This window comes from Schistocerca serialis, unplaced genomic scaffold (genome assembly GCF_023864345.2).
Source record: "Schistocerca serialis cubense isolate TAMUIC-IGC-003099 unplaced genomic scaffold, iqSchSeri2.2 HiC_scaffold_402, whole genome shotgun sequence".
Lineage (NCBI taxonomy): Eukaryota > Metazoa > Arthropoda > Insecta > Orthoptera > Acrididae > Schistocerca > Schistocerca serialis.
The window spans coordinates 17,302-29,067 of NW_026047978.1; the positions used below are offsets into that span (position 1 = coordinate 17,302).

An 11,766-nucleotide genomic window follows, 5' to 3' on the forward strand; every position below is an offset into this window, starting at 1 on the left:
TTTGCTTCTCCTTCCGAGTAGGACGTGGAAAGCTCGATCGAATATTTGTGCAAATTTTCATTCGGAATATGGACATATTTTCTTCGCGCATAAGAGAGAAAAATAAAGTCTCATCCATGACAACATTTCAGCTGTGTCGGGTTGATTTCGAAGATGCAGATTAATTGTGCGGTATTTGGTAAACGATTGATACCTTGTAGCAATCTTGGCTTAGACGTGGATTAGGTAAAGATAAAACTAAATTGCTTTTTGTTTGTAAACACAACACGTCAGGTGTGTAACAAAGCGATGGGAAACAAGGAAGTCTCTTTTCTGTGAATGTAGTGATGCAACAACGAATTCACTGAGGGCTACCCGTTTCTGCAATTAGTAATTTATTGAAACTGCCGCTATTACGCGTCTGTCAATGTAGAACTGTGTGTGTTACAGAAGGCACTGTTCGGATATTTTGTCAGTGAGTAGGGAGAAATTGTGTTTTTAATTACACTTGTTACAGATGTTATTTCCATTCCATTCGAAACCTATCTGTTCTCACTCCAAGGGCGCCCATACGACAGACAGTTTGTACAGGGGGTGGGGGACGGCTGAATCTGGAGGTATGGTGTACTTTTAATATTTTGGAAGACGAATAGCGAGCTTGTAAAGAGGCCATAAACAGATTTGAAGTTCCGAACCTGGTAAAGACGTGTGTAATACAGACCTTTTGACTCGATTTCTTGCAAGAAAAACACCTGATAACATTGCGTTTTCTACTTTCCCTGGGAGCCCCGAGTACAGGCGAAACACAACACCTGCGACGACAAGACATTCCTTACAGAAAGTAAACGCTCACTGTCGTGGCCTAATAAACAGCCTACAGCGGTTCTCGTCCCATCACCGAATTTGAGCAACGCTGGCCCTCGTTGTCAGTGTGGCCGCCTGGGAGCACAAGTGGCTGTTGCCTAGAATTTCTCTTCCCCGTTTTCGGTACAGTTGGCCACGTCATTTCACATCCCCGCAAGCTCCTCAAGTGCCGCAAGTCTGCAAGTCTCGGGACGCTACGCTAGACGCTTGCTGCCGGCCCCCTCATGTACCTGGCCACAGACGACAAAGCGTTCGGCTGGGCGACGCCTCGTGTACGCCGGCTCGCGCCACCGCGGTCGCCGCGCGTGCAGGGAATGCCGCGCCGTCCAATTGCGTTTGGCGCGCATTCCCCTGATGGACAGAGAAAGCCAAAAGTCGCCGTTCGGCCATTAATGTGGATGTCGTACCAGAGTTAGACCGCTTGTGCCATCTCGCGGCTGCCGCTGCTACTACTGGTGCGCGTCCCCCGCGCTTATCGAACAGACAGTGTGCTCTGGCTCTGGGTTTGACGCCAGGTCGACGCAGACGTGTGGTACGCGCGTAGCGCGAGTGCTGCTGCGTTTGGCAGTCCCTTGCGGAACACGTTGCTGGCCGAGTGCTCAGACGCACTAGTTACCGACTGCTACCACAGAATACTGCGTTTGCAATTGAAATAGACACCGGGACAGCGCGAACGCAAGTCCCGACTACCAAAAATTATGCGCCCGAGTTACTCACATTTGGAGTAATCGCGGGGGTCAGCTCGACCGAAGTGCAATGGAAGGGCCTCACCCCGGAGGAACCGCCTTCATGATCACGGTATCCCCTACGCCAGGTAAGTATGCATTCGTCGCGCCACAGGCGAGAATTTGTAGTGCCTCGCGCTATCGAGATGTAACGAGAGCTCCTGACGTTTCCGCAATCGGCGAACAGAATGGTGGCCGTCCATGTACCTGTCTCCTTACAAGAGAGCTATTGGCTGTCGAGTTAGATGGCAGACAGTCGCAACAACGCTCCTCTGCCGAGAAAAACGATGCATTTTGTGCGAGCAGCACCATACGGCTCGCGGCGCCGGCCGCTGCTGGGGTTAATTTACCGTTCCCTCCGGAAGATGGCGGGCCAAGTCCGGGTTGCCGCCTCCGGGCCCTCCTCTCCGTCTCCAACGAGCCCTCTTCCTCGGCTGTTGAAACCGCGAATGCGATCTGCGGAATGAGTGCTTTTTGCAGCCACAATGCAAGCCACACTTTACTTTCGCTCCTTCCAGGAGAGCCCTTAGTGCTAGCAAATACGGCAGCATTGTCACGCGCGGTCGACTGTCGCCGAGCAACTGAAGGACCACAGCTCAGACTGTCAGATGTTCTAAGAGAGCTGGATGCACTCGTGAGTGTTGTGCGCGACGAACAAACAGGACGTCAGTGAACTCCAAGAACGAACATCAGCCAGCACGTTCGACATTCGACGCCGAGTAACAGAAGACACTTAAAAGGTAACACTTCTTTTTGCTTCTCCTTCCGAGTAGGACGTGGAAAGCTCGATCGAATATTTGTGCAAATTTTCATTCGGAATATGGACATATTTTCTTCGCGCATAAGAGAGAAAAATAAAGTCTCATCCATGACAACATTTCAGCTGTGTCGGGTTGATTTCGAAGATGCAGATTAATTGTGCGGTATTTGGTAAACGATTGATACCTTGTAGCAATCTTGGCTTAGACGTGGATTAGGTAAAGATAAAACTAAATTGCTTTTTGTTTGTAAACACAACACGTCAGGTGTGTAACAAAGCGATGGGAAACAAGGAAGTCTCTTTTCTGTGAATGTAGTGATGCAACAACGAATTCACTGAGGGCTACCCGTTTCTGCAATTAGTAATTTATTGAAACTGCCGCTATTACGCGTCTGTCAATGTAGAACTGTGTGTGTTACAGAAGGCACTGTTCGGATATTTTGTCAGTGAGTAGGGAGAAATTGTGTTTTTAATTACACTTGTTACAGATGTTATTTCCATTCCATTCGAAACCTATCTGTTCTCACTCCAAGGGCGCCCATACGACAGACAGTTTGTACAGGGGGTGGGGGACGGCTGAATCTGGAGGTATGGTGTACTTTTAATATTTTGGAAGACGAATAGCGAGCTTGTAAAGAGGCCATAAACAGATTTGAAGTTCCGAACCTGGTAAAGACGTGTGTAATACAGACCTTTTGACTCGATTTCTTGCAAGAAAAACACCTGATAACATTGCGTTTTCTACTTTCCCTGGGAGCCCCGAGTACAGGCGAAACACAACACCTGCGACGACAAGACATTCCTTACAGAAAGTAAACGCTCACTGTCGTGGCCTAATAAACAGCCTACAGCGGTTCTCGTCCCATCACCGAATTTGAGCAACGCTGGCCCTCGTTGTCAGTGTGGCCGCCTGGGAGCACAAGTGGCTGTTGCCTAGAATTTCTCTTCCCCGTTTTCGGTACAGTTGGCCACGTCATTTCACATCCCCGCAAGCTCCTCAAGTGCCGCAAGTCTGCAAGTCTCGGGACGCTACGCTAGACGCTTGCTGCCGGCCCCCTCATGTACCTGGCCACAGACGACAAAGCGTTCGGCTGGGCGACGCCTCGTGTACGCCGGCTCGCGCCACCGCGGTCGCCGCGCGTGCAGGGAATGCCGCGCCGTCCAATTGCGTTTGGCGCGCATTCCCCTGATGGACAGAGAAAGCCAAAAGTCGCCGTTCGGCCATTAATGTGGATGTCGTACCAGAGTTAGACCGCTTGTGCCATCTCGCGGCTGCCGCTGCTACTACTGGTGCGCGTCCCCCGCGCTTATCGAACAGACAGTGTGCTCTGGCTCTGGGTTTGACGCCAGGTCGACGCAGACGTGTGGTACGCGCGTAGCGCGAGTGCTGCTGCGTTTGGCAGTCCCTTGCGGAACACGTTGCTGGCCGAGTGCTCAGACGCACTAGTTACCGACTGCTACCACAGAATACTGCGTTTGCAATTGAAATAGACACCGGGACAGCGCGAACGCAAGTCCCGACTACCAAAAATTATGCGCCCGAGTTACTCACATTTGGAGTAATCGCGGGGGTCAGCTCGACCGAAGTGCAATGGAAGGGCCTCACCCCGGAGGAACCGCCTTCATGATCACGGTATCCCCTACGCCAGGTAAGTATGCATTCGTCGCGCCACAGGCGAGAATTTGTAGTGCCTCGCGCTATCGAGATGTAACGAGAGCTCCTGACGTTTCCGCAATCGGCGAACAGAATGGTGGCCGTCCATGTACCTGTCTCCTTACAAGAGAGCTATTGGCTGTCGAGTTAGATGGCAGACAGTCGCAACAACGCTCCTCTGCCGAGAAAAACGATGCATTTTGTGCGAGCAGCACCATACGGCTCGCGGCGCCGGCCGCTGCTGGGGTTAATTTACCGTTCCCTCCGGAAGATGGCGGGCCAAGTCCGGGTTGCCGCCTCCGGGCCCTCCTCTCCGTCTCCAACGAGCCCTCTTCCTCGGCTGTTGAAACCGCGAATGCGATCTGCGGAATGAGTGCTTTTTGCAGCCACAATGCAAGCCACACTTTACTTTCGCTCCTTCCAGGAGAGCCCTTAGTGCTAGCAAATACGGCAGCATTGTCACGCGCGGTCGACTGTCGCCGAGCAACTGAAGGACCACAGCTCAGACTGTCAGATGTTCTAAGAGAGCTGGATGCACTCGTGAGTGTTGTGCGCGACGAACAAACAGGACGTCAGTGAACTCCAAGAACGAACATCAGCCAGCACGTTCGACATTCGACGCCGAGTAACAGAAGACACTTAAAAGGTAACACTTCTTTTTGCTTCTCCTTCCGAGTAGGACGTGGAAAGCTCGATCGAATATTTGTGCAAATTTTCATTCGGAATATGGACATATTTTCTTCGCGCATAAGAGAGAAAAATAAAGTCTCATCCATGACAACATTTCAGCTGTGTCGGGTTGATTTCGAAGATGCAGATTAATTGTGCGGTATTTGGTAAACGATTGATACCTTGTAGCAATCTTGGCTTAGACGTGGATTAGGTAAAGATAAAACTAAATTGCTTTTTGTTTGTAAACACAACACGTCAGGTGTGTAACAAAGCGATGGGAAACAAGGAAGTCTCTTTTCTGTGAATGTAGTGATGCAACAACGAATTCACTGAGGGCTACCCGTTTCTGCAATTAGTAATTTATTGAAACTGCCGCTATTACGCGTCTGTCAATGTAGAACTGTGTGTGTTACAGAAGGCACTGTTCGGATATTTTGTCAGTGAGTAGGGAGAAATTGTGTTTTTAATTACACTTGTTACAGATGTTATTTCCATTCCATTCGAAACCTATCTGTTCTCACTCCAAGGGCGCCCATACGACAGACAGTTTGTACAGGGGGTGGGGGACGGCTGAATCTGGAGGTATGGTGTACTTTTAATATTTTGGAAGACGAATAGCGAGCTTGTAAAGAGGCCATAAACAGATTTGAAGTTCCGAACCTGGTAAAGACGTGTGTAATACAGACCTTTTGACTCGATTTCTTGCAAGAAAAACACCTGATAACATTGCGTTTTCTACTTTCCCTGGGAGCCCCGAGTACAGGCGAAACACAACACCTGCGACGACAAGACATTCCTTACAGAAAGTAAACGCTCACTGTCGTGGCCTAATAAACAGCCTACAGCGGTTCTCGTCCCATCACCGAATTTGAGCAACGCTGGCCCTCGTTGTCAGTGTGGCCGCCTGGGAGCACAAGTGGCTGTTGCCTAGAATTTCTCTTCCCCGTTTTCGGTACAGTTGGCCACGTCATTTCACATCCCCGCAAGCTCCTCAAGTGCCGCAAGTCTGCAAGTCTCGGGACGCTACGCTAGACGCTTGCTGCCGGCCCCCTCATGTACCTGGCCACAGACGACAAAGCGTTCGGCTGGGCGACGCCTCGTGTACGCCGGCTCGCGCCACCGCGGTCGCCGCGCGTGCAGGGAATGCCGCGCCGTCCAATTGCGTTTGGCGCGCATTCCCCTGATGGACAGAGAAAGCCAAAAGTCGCCGTTCGGCCATTAATGTGGATGTCGTACCAGAGTTAGACCGCTTGTGCCATCTCGCGGCTGCCGCTGCTACTACTGGTGCGCGTCCCCCGCGCTTATCGAACAGACAGTGTGCTCTGGCTCTGGGTTTGACGCCAGGTCGACGCAGACGTGTGGTACGCGCGTAGCGCGAGTGCTGCTGCGTTTGGCAGTCCCTTGCGGAACACGTTGCTGGCCGAGTGCTCAGACGCACTAGTTACCGACTGCTACCACAGAATACTGCGTTTGCAATTGAAATAGACACCGGGACAGCGCGAACGCAAGTCCCGACTACCAAAAATTATGCGCCCGAGTTACTCACATTTGGAGTAATCGCGGGGGTCAGCTCGACCGAAGTGCAATGGAAGGGCCTCACCCCGGAGGAACCGCCTTCATGATCACGGTATCCCCTACGCCAGGTAAGTATGCATTCGTCGCGCCACAGGCGAGAATTTGTAGTGCCTCGCGCTATCGAGATGTAACGAGAGCTCCTGACGTTTCCGCAATCGGCGAACAGAATGGTGGCCGTCCATGTACCTGTCTCCTTACAAGAGAGCTATTGGCTGTCGAGTTAGATGGCAGACAGTCGCAACAACGCTCCTCTGCCGAGAAAAACGATGCATTTTGTGCGAGCAGCACCATACGGCTCGCGGCGCCGGCCGCTGCTGGGGTTAATTTACCGTTCCCTCCGGAAGATGGCGGGCCAAGTCCGGGTTGCCGCCTCCGGGCCCTCCTCTCCGTCTCCAACGAGCCCTCTTCCTCGGCTGTTGAAACCGCGAATGCGATCTGCGGAATGAGTGCTTTTTGCAGCCACAATGCAAGCCACACTTTACTTTCGCTCCTTCCAGGAGAGCCCTTAGTGCTAGCAAATACGGCAGCATTGTCACGCGCGGTCGACTGTCGCCGAGCAACTGAAGGACCACAGCTCAGACTGTCAGATGTTCTAAGAGAGCTGGATGCACTCGTGAGTGTTGTGCGCGACGAACAAACAGGACGTCAGTGAACTCCAAGAACGAACATCAGCCAGCACGTTCGACATTCGACGCCGAGTAACAGAAGACACTTAAAAGGTAACACTTCTTTTTGCTTCTCCTTCCGAGTAGGACGTGGAAAGCTCGATCGAATATTTGTGCAAATTTTCATTCGGAATATGGACATATTTTCTTCGCGCATAAGAGAGAAAAATAAAGTCTCATCCATGACAACATTTCAGCTGTGTCGGGTTGATTTCGAAGATGCAGATTAATTGTGCGGTATTTGGTAAACGATTGATACCTTGTAGCAATCTTGGCTTAGACGTGGATTAGGTAAAGATAAAACTAAATTGCTTTTTGTTTGTAAACACAACACGTCAGGTGTGTAACAAAGCGATGGGAAACAAGGAAGTCTCTTTTCTGTGAATGTAGTGATGCAACAACGAATTCACTGAGGGCTACCCGTTTCTGCAATTAGTAATTTATTGAAACTGCCGCTATTACGCGTCTGTCAATGTAGAACTGTGTGTGTTACAGAAGGCACTGTTCGGATATTTTGTCAGTGAGTAGGGAGAAATTGTGTTTTTAATTACACTTGTTACAGATGTTATTTCCATTCCATTCGAAACCTATCTGTTCTCACTCCAAGGGCGCCCATACGACAGACAGTTTGTACAGGGGGTGGGGGACGGCTGAATCTGGAGGTATGGTGTACTTTTAATATTTTGGAAGACGAATAGCGAGCTTGTAAAGAGGCCATAAACAGATTTGAAGTTCCGAACCTGGTAAAGACGTGTGTAATACAGACCTTTTGACTCGATTTCTTGCAAGAAAAACACCTGATAACATTGCGTTTTCTACTTTCCCTGGGAGCCCCGAGTACAGGCGAAACACAACACCTGCGACGACAAGACATTCCTTACAGAAAGTAAACGCTCACTGTCGTGGCCTAATAAACAGCCTACAGCGGTTCTCGTCCCATCACCGAATTTGAGCAACGCTGGCCCTCGTTGTCAGTGTGGCCGCCTGGGAGCACAAGTGGCTGTTGCCTAGAATTTCTCTTCCCCGTTTTCGGTACAGTTGGCCACGTCATTTCACATCCCCGCAAGCTCCTCAAGTGCCGCAAGTCTGCAAGTCTCGGGACGCTACGCTAGACGCTTGCTGCCGGCCCCCTCATGTACCTGGCCACAGACGACAAAGCGTTCGGCTGGGCGACGCCTCGTGTACGCCGGCTCGCGCCACCGCGGTCGCCGCGCGTGCAGGGAATGCCGCGCCGTCCAATTGCGTTTGGCGCGCATTCCCCTGATGGACAGAGAAAGCCAAAAGTCGCCGTTCGGCCATTAATGTGGATGTCGTCCAGAGTTAGACCGCTTGTGCCATCTCGCGGCTGCCGCTGCTACTACTGGTGCGCGTCCCCCGCGCTTATCGAACAGACAGTGTGCTCTGGCTCTGGGTTTGACGCCAGGTCGACGCAGACGTGTGGTACGCGCGTAGCGCGAGTGCTGCTGCGTTTGGCAGTCCCTTGCGGAACACGTTGCTGGCCGAGTGCTCAGACGCACTAGTTACCGACTGCTACCACAGAATACTGCGTTTGCAATTGAAATAGACACCGGGACAGCGCGAACGCAAGTCCCGACTACCAAAAATTATGCGCCCGAGTTACTCACATTTGGAGTAATCGCGGGGGTCAGCTCGACCGAAGTGCAATGGAAGGGCCTCACCCCGGAGGAACCGCCTTCATGATCACGGTATCCCCTACGCCAGGTAAGTATGCATTCGTCGCGCCACAGGCGAGAATTTGTAGTGCCTCGCGCTATCGAGATGTAACGAGAGCTCCTGACGTTTCCGCAATCGGCGAACAGAATGGTGGCCGTCCATGTACCTGTCTCCTTACAAGAGAGCTATTGGCTGTCGAGTTAGATGGCAGACAGTCGCAACAAACGCTCCTCTGCCGAGAAAAACGATGCATTTTGTGCGAGCAGCACCATACGGCTCGCGGCGCCGGCCGCTGCTGGGGTTAATTTACCGTTCCCTCCGGAAGATGGCGGGCCAAGTCCGGGTTGCCGCCTCCGGGCCCTCCTCTCCGTCTCCAACGAGCCCTCTTCCTCGGCTGTTGAAACCGCGAATGCGATCTGCGGAATGAGTGCTTTTTGCAGCCACAATGCAAGCCACACTTTACTTTCGCTCCTTCCAGGAGAGCCCTTAGTGCTAGCAAATACGGCAGCATTGTCACGCGCGGTCGACTGTCGCCGAGCAACTGAAGGACCACAGCTCAGACTGTCAGATGTTCTAAGAGAGCTGGATGCACTCGTGAGTGTTGTGCGCGACGAACAAACAGGACGTCAGTGAACTCCAAGAACGAACATCAGCCAGCACGTTCGACATTCGACGCCGAGTAACAGAAGACACTTAAAAGGTAACACTTCTTTTTGCTTCTCCTTCCGAGTAGGACGTGGAAAGCTCGATCGAATATTTGTGCAAATTTTCATTCGGAATATGGACATATTTTCTTCGCGCATAAGAGAGAAAAATAAAGTCTCATCCATGACAACATTTCAGCTGTGTCGGGTTGATTTCGAAGATGCAGATTAATTGTGCGGTATTTGGTAAACGATTGATACCTTGTAGCAATCTTGGCTTAGACGTGGATTAGGTAAAGATAAAACTAAATTGCTTTTTGTTTGTAAACACAACACGTCAGGTGTGTAACAAAGCGATGGGAAACAAGGAAGTCTCTTTTCTGTGAATGTAGTGATGCAACAACGAATTCACTGAGGGCTACCCGTTTCTGCAATTAGTAATTTATTGAAACTGCCGCTATTACGCGTCTGTCAATGTAGAACTGTGTGTGTTACAGAAGGCACTGTTCGGATATTTTTGTCAGTGAGTAGGGAGAAATTGTGTTTTTAATTACACTTGTTACAGATGTTATTTCCATTCCATTCGAAACCTATCTGTTCTCACTCCAAGGGCGCCCATACGACAGACAGTTTGTACAGGGGGTGGGGGACGGCTGAATCTGGAGGTATGGTGTACTTTTAATATTTTGGAAGACGAATAGCGAGCTTGTAAAGAGGCCATAAACAGATTTGAAGTTCCGAACCTGGTAAAGACGTGTGTAATACAGACCTTTTGACTCGATTTCTTGCAAGAAAAACACCTGATAACATTGCGTTTTCTACTTTCCCTGGGAGCCCCGGAGTACAGCGAAACACAACACCTGCGACGACAAGACATTCCTTACAGAAAGTAAACGCTCACTGTCGTGGCCTAATAAACAGCCTACAGCGGTTCTCGTCCCATCACCGAATTTGAGCAACGCTGGCCCTCGTTGTCAGTGTGGCCGCCTGGGAGCACAAGTGGCTGTTGCCTAGAATTTCTCTTCCCCGTTTTCGGTACAGTTGGCCACGTCATTTCACATCCCCGCAAGCTCCTCAAGTGCCGCAAGTCTGCAAGTCTCGGGACGCTACGCTAGACGCTTGCTGCCGGCCCCCTCATGTACCTGGCCACAGACGACAAAGCGTTCGGCTGGGCGACGCCTCGTGTACGCCGGCTCGCGCCACCGCGGTCGCCGCGCGTGCAGGGAATGCCGCGCCGTCCAATTGCGTTTGGCGCGCATTCCCCTGATGGACAGAGAAAGCCAAAAGTCGCCGTTCGGCCATTAATGTGGATGTCGTACCAGAGTTAGACCCGCTTGTGCCATCTCGCGGCTGCCGCTGCTACTACTGGTGCGCGTCCCCCGCGCTTATCGAACAGACAGTGTGCTCTGGCTCTGGGTTTGACGCCAGGTCGACGCAGACGTGTGGTACGCGCGTAGCGCGAGTGCTGCTGCGTTTGGCAGTCCCTTGCGGAACACGTTGCTGGCCGAGTGCTCAGACGCACTAGTTACCGACTGCTACCACAGAATACTGCGTTTGCAATTGAAATAGACACCGGGACAGCGCGAACGCAAGTCCCGACTACCAAAAATTATGCGCCCGAGTTACTCACATTTGGAGTAATCGCGGGGGTCAGCTCGACCGAAGTGCAATGGAAGGGCCTCACCCCGGAGGAACCGCCTTCATGATCACGGTATCCCCTACGCCAGGTAAGTATGCATTCGTCGCGCCACAGGCGAGAATTTGTAGTGCCTCGCGCTATCGAGATGTAACGAGAGCTCCTGACGTTTCCGCAATCGGCGAACAGAATGGTGGCCGTCCATGTACCTGTCTCCTTACAAGAGAGCTATTGGCTGTCGAGTTAGATGGCAGACAGTCGCAACAACGCTCCTCTGCCGAGAAAAACGATGCATTTTGTGCGAGCAGCACCATACGGCTCGCGGCGCCGGCCGCTGCTGGGGTTAATTTACCGTTCCCTCCGGAAGATGGCGGGCCAAGTCCGGGTTGCCGCCTCCGGGCCCTCCTCTCCGTCTCCAACGAGCCCCTCTTCCTCGGCTGTTGAAACCGCGAATGCGATCTGCGGAATGAGTGCTTTTTGCAGCCACAATGCAAGCCACACTTTACTTTCGCTCCTTCCAGGAGAGCCCTTAGTGCTAGCAAATACGGCAGCATTGTCACGCGCGGTCGACTGTCGCCGAGCAACTGAAGGACCACAGCTCAGACTGTCAGATGTTCTAAGAGAGCTGGATGCACTCGTGAGTGTTGTGCGCGACGAACAAACAGGACGTCAGTGAACTCCAAGAACGAACATCAGCCAGCACGTTCGACATTCGACGCCGAGTAACAGAAGACACTTAAAAGGTAACACTTCTTTTTGCTTCTCCTTCCGAGTAGGACGTGGAAAGCTCGATCGAATATTTGTGCAAATTTTCATTCGGAATATGGACATATTTTCTTCGCGCATAAGAGAGAAAAATAAAGTCTCATCCATGACAACATTTCAGCTGTGTCGGGTTGATTTCGAAGATGCAGATTA

At 51.5% G+C, this 11,766-nt stretch overlaps 5 non-coding genes across 5 annotated transcripts; all 5 read right to left on the minus strand.

Annotated features, from left to right (window-relative positions):
- Window positions 1-1,502: 1,502 nt before the first annotated feature.
- LOC126446572 (U1 spliceosomal RNA) lies at window positions 1,503-1,665 on the minus strand. Its single transcript, XR_007583343.1, has one exon. It is a non-coding gene; the product is annotated as a U1 spliceosomal RNA (small nuclear RNA).
- Window positions 1,666-3,822: 2,157 nt separating this feature from the next.
- On the minus strand, window positions 3,823-3,985 carry LOC126446573 (U1 spliceosomal RNA). Its single transcript, XR_007583344.1, has one exon. It is a non-coding gene; the product is annotated as a U1 spliceosomal RNA (small nuclear RNA).
- A 2,157-nt stretch (window positions 3,986-6,142) lies between these two features.
- Window positions 6,143-6,305, minus strand: LOC126446574 (U1 spliceosomal RNA). Its single transcript, XR_007583345.1, has one exon. It is a non-coding gene; the product is annotated as a U1 spliceosomal RNA (small nuclear RNA).
- A 2,156-nt stretch (window positions 6,306-8,461) lies between these two features.
- On the minus strand, window positions 8,462-8,624 carry LOC126446575 (U1 spliceosomal RNA). Its single transcript, XR_007583346.1, has one exon. It is a non-coding gene; the product is annotated as a U1 spliceosomal RNA (small nuclear RNA).
- Window positions 8,625-10,784: 2,160 nt separating this feature from the next.
- On the minus strand, window positions 10,785-10,947 carry LOC126446576 (U1 spliceosomal RNA). The gene has a single exon (XR_007583347.1). It is a non-coding gene; the product is annotated as a U1 spliceosomal RNA (small nuclear RNA).
- Between the last annotated feature and the right edge of the window lie 819 nt (window positions 10,948-11,766).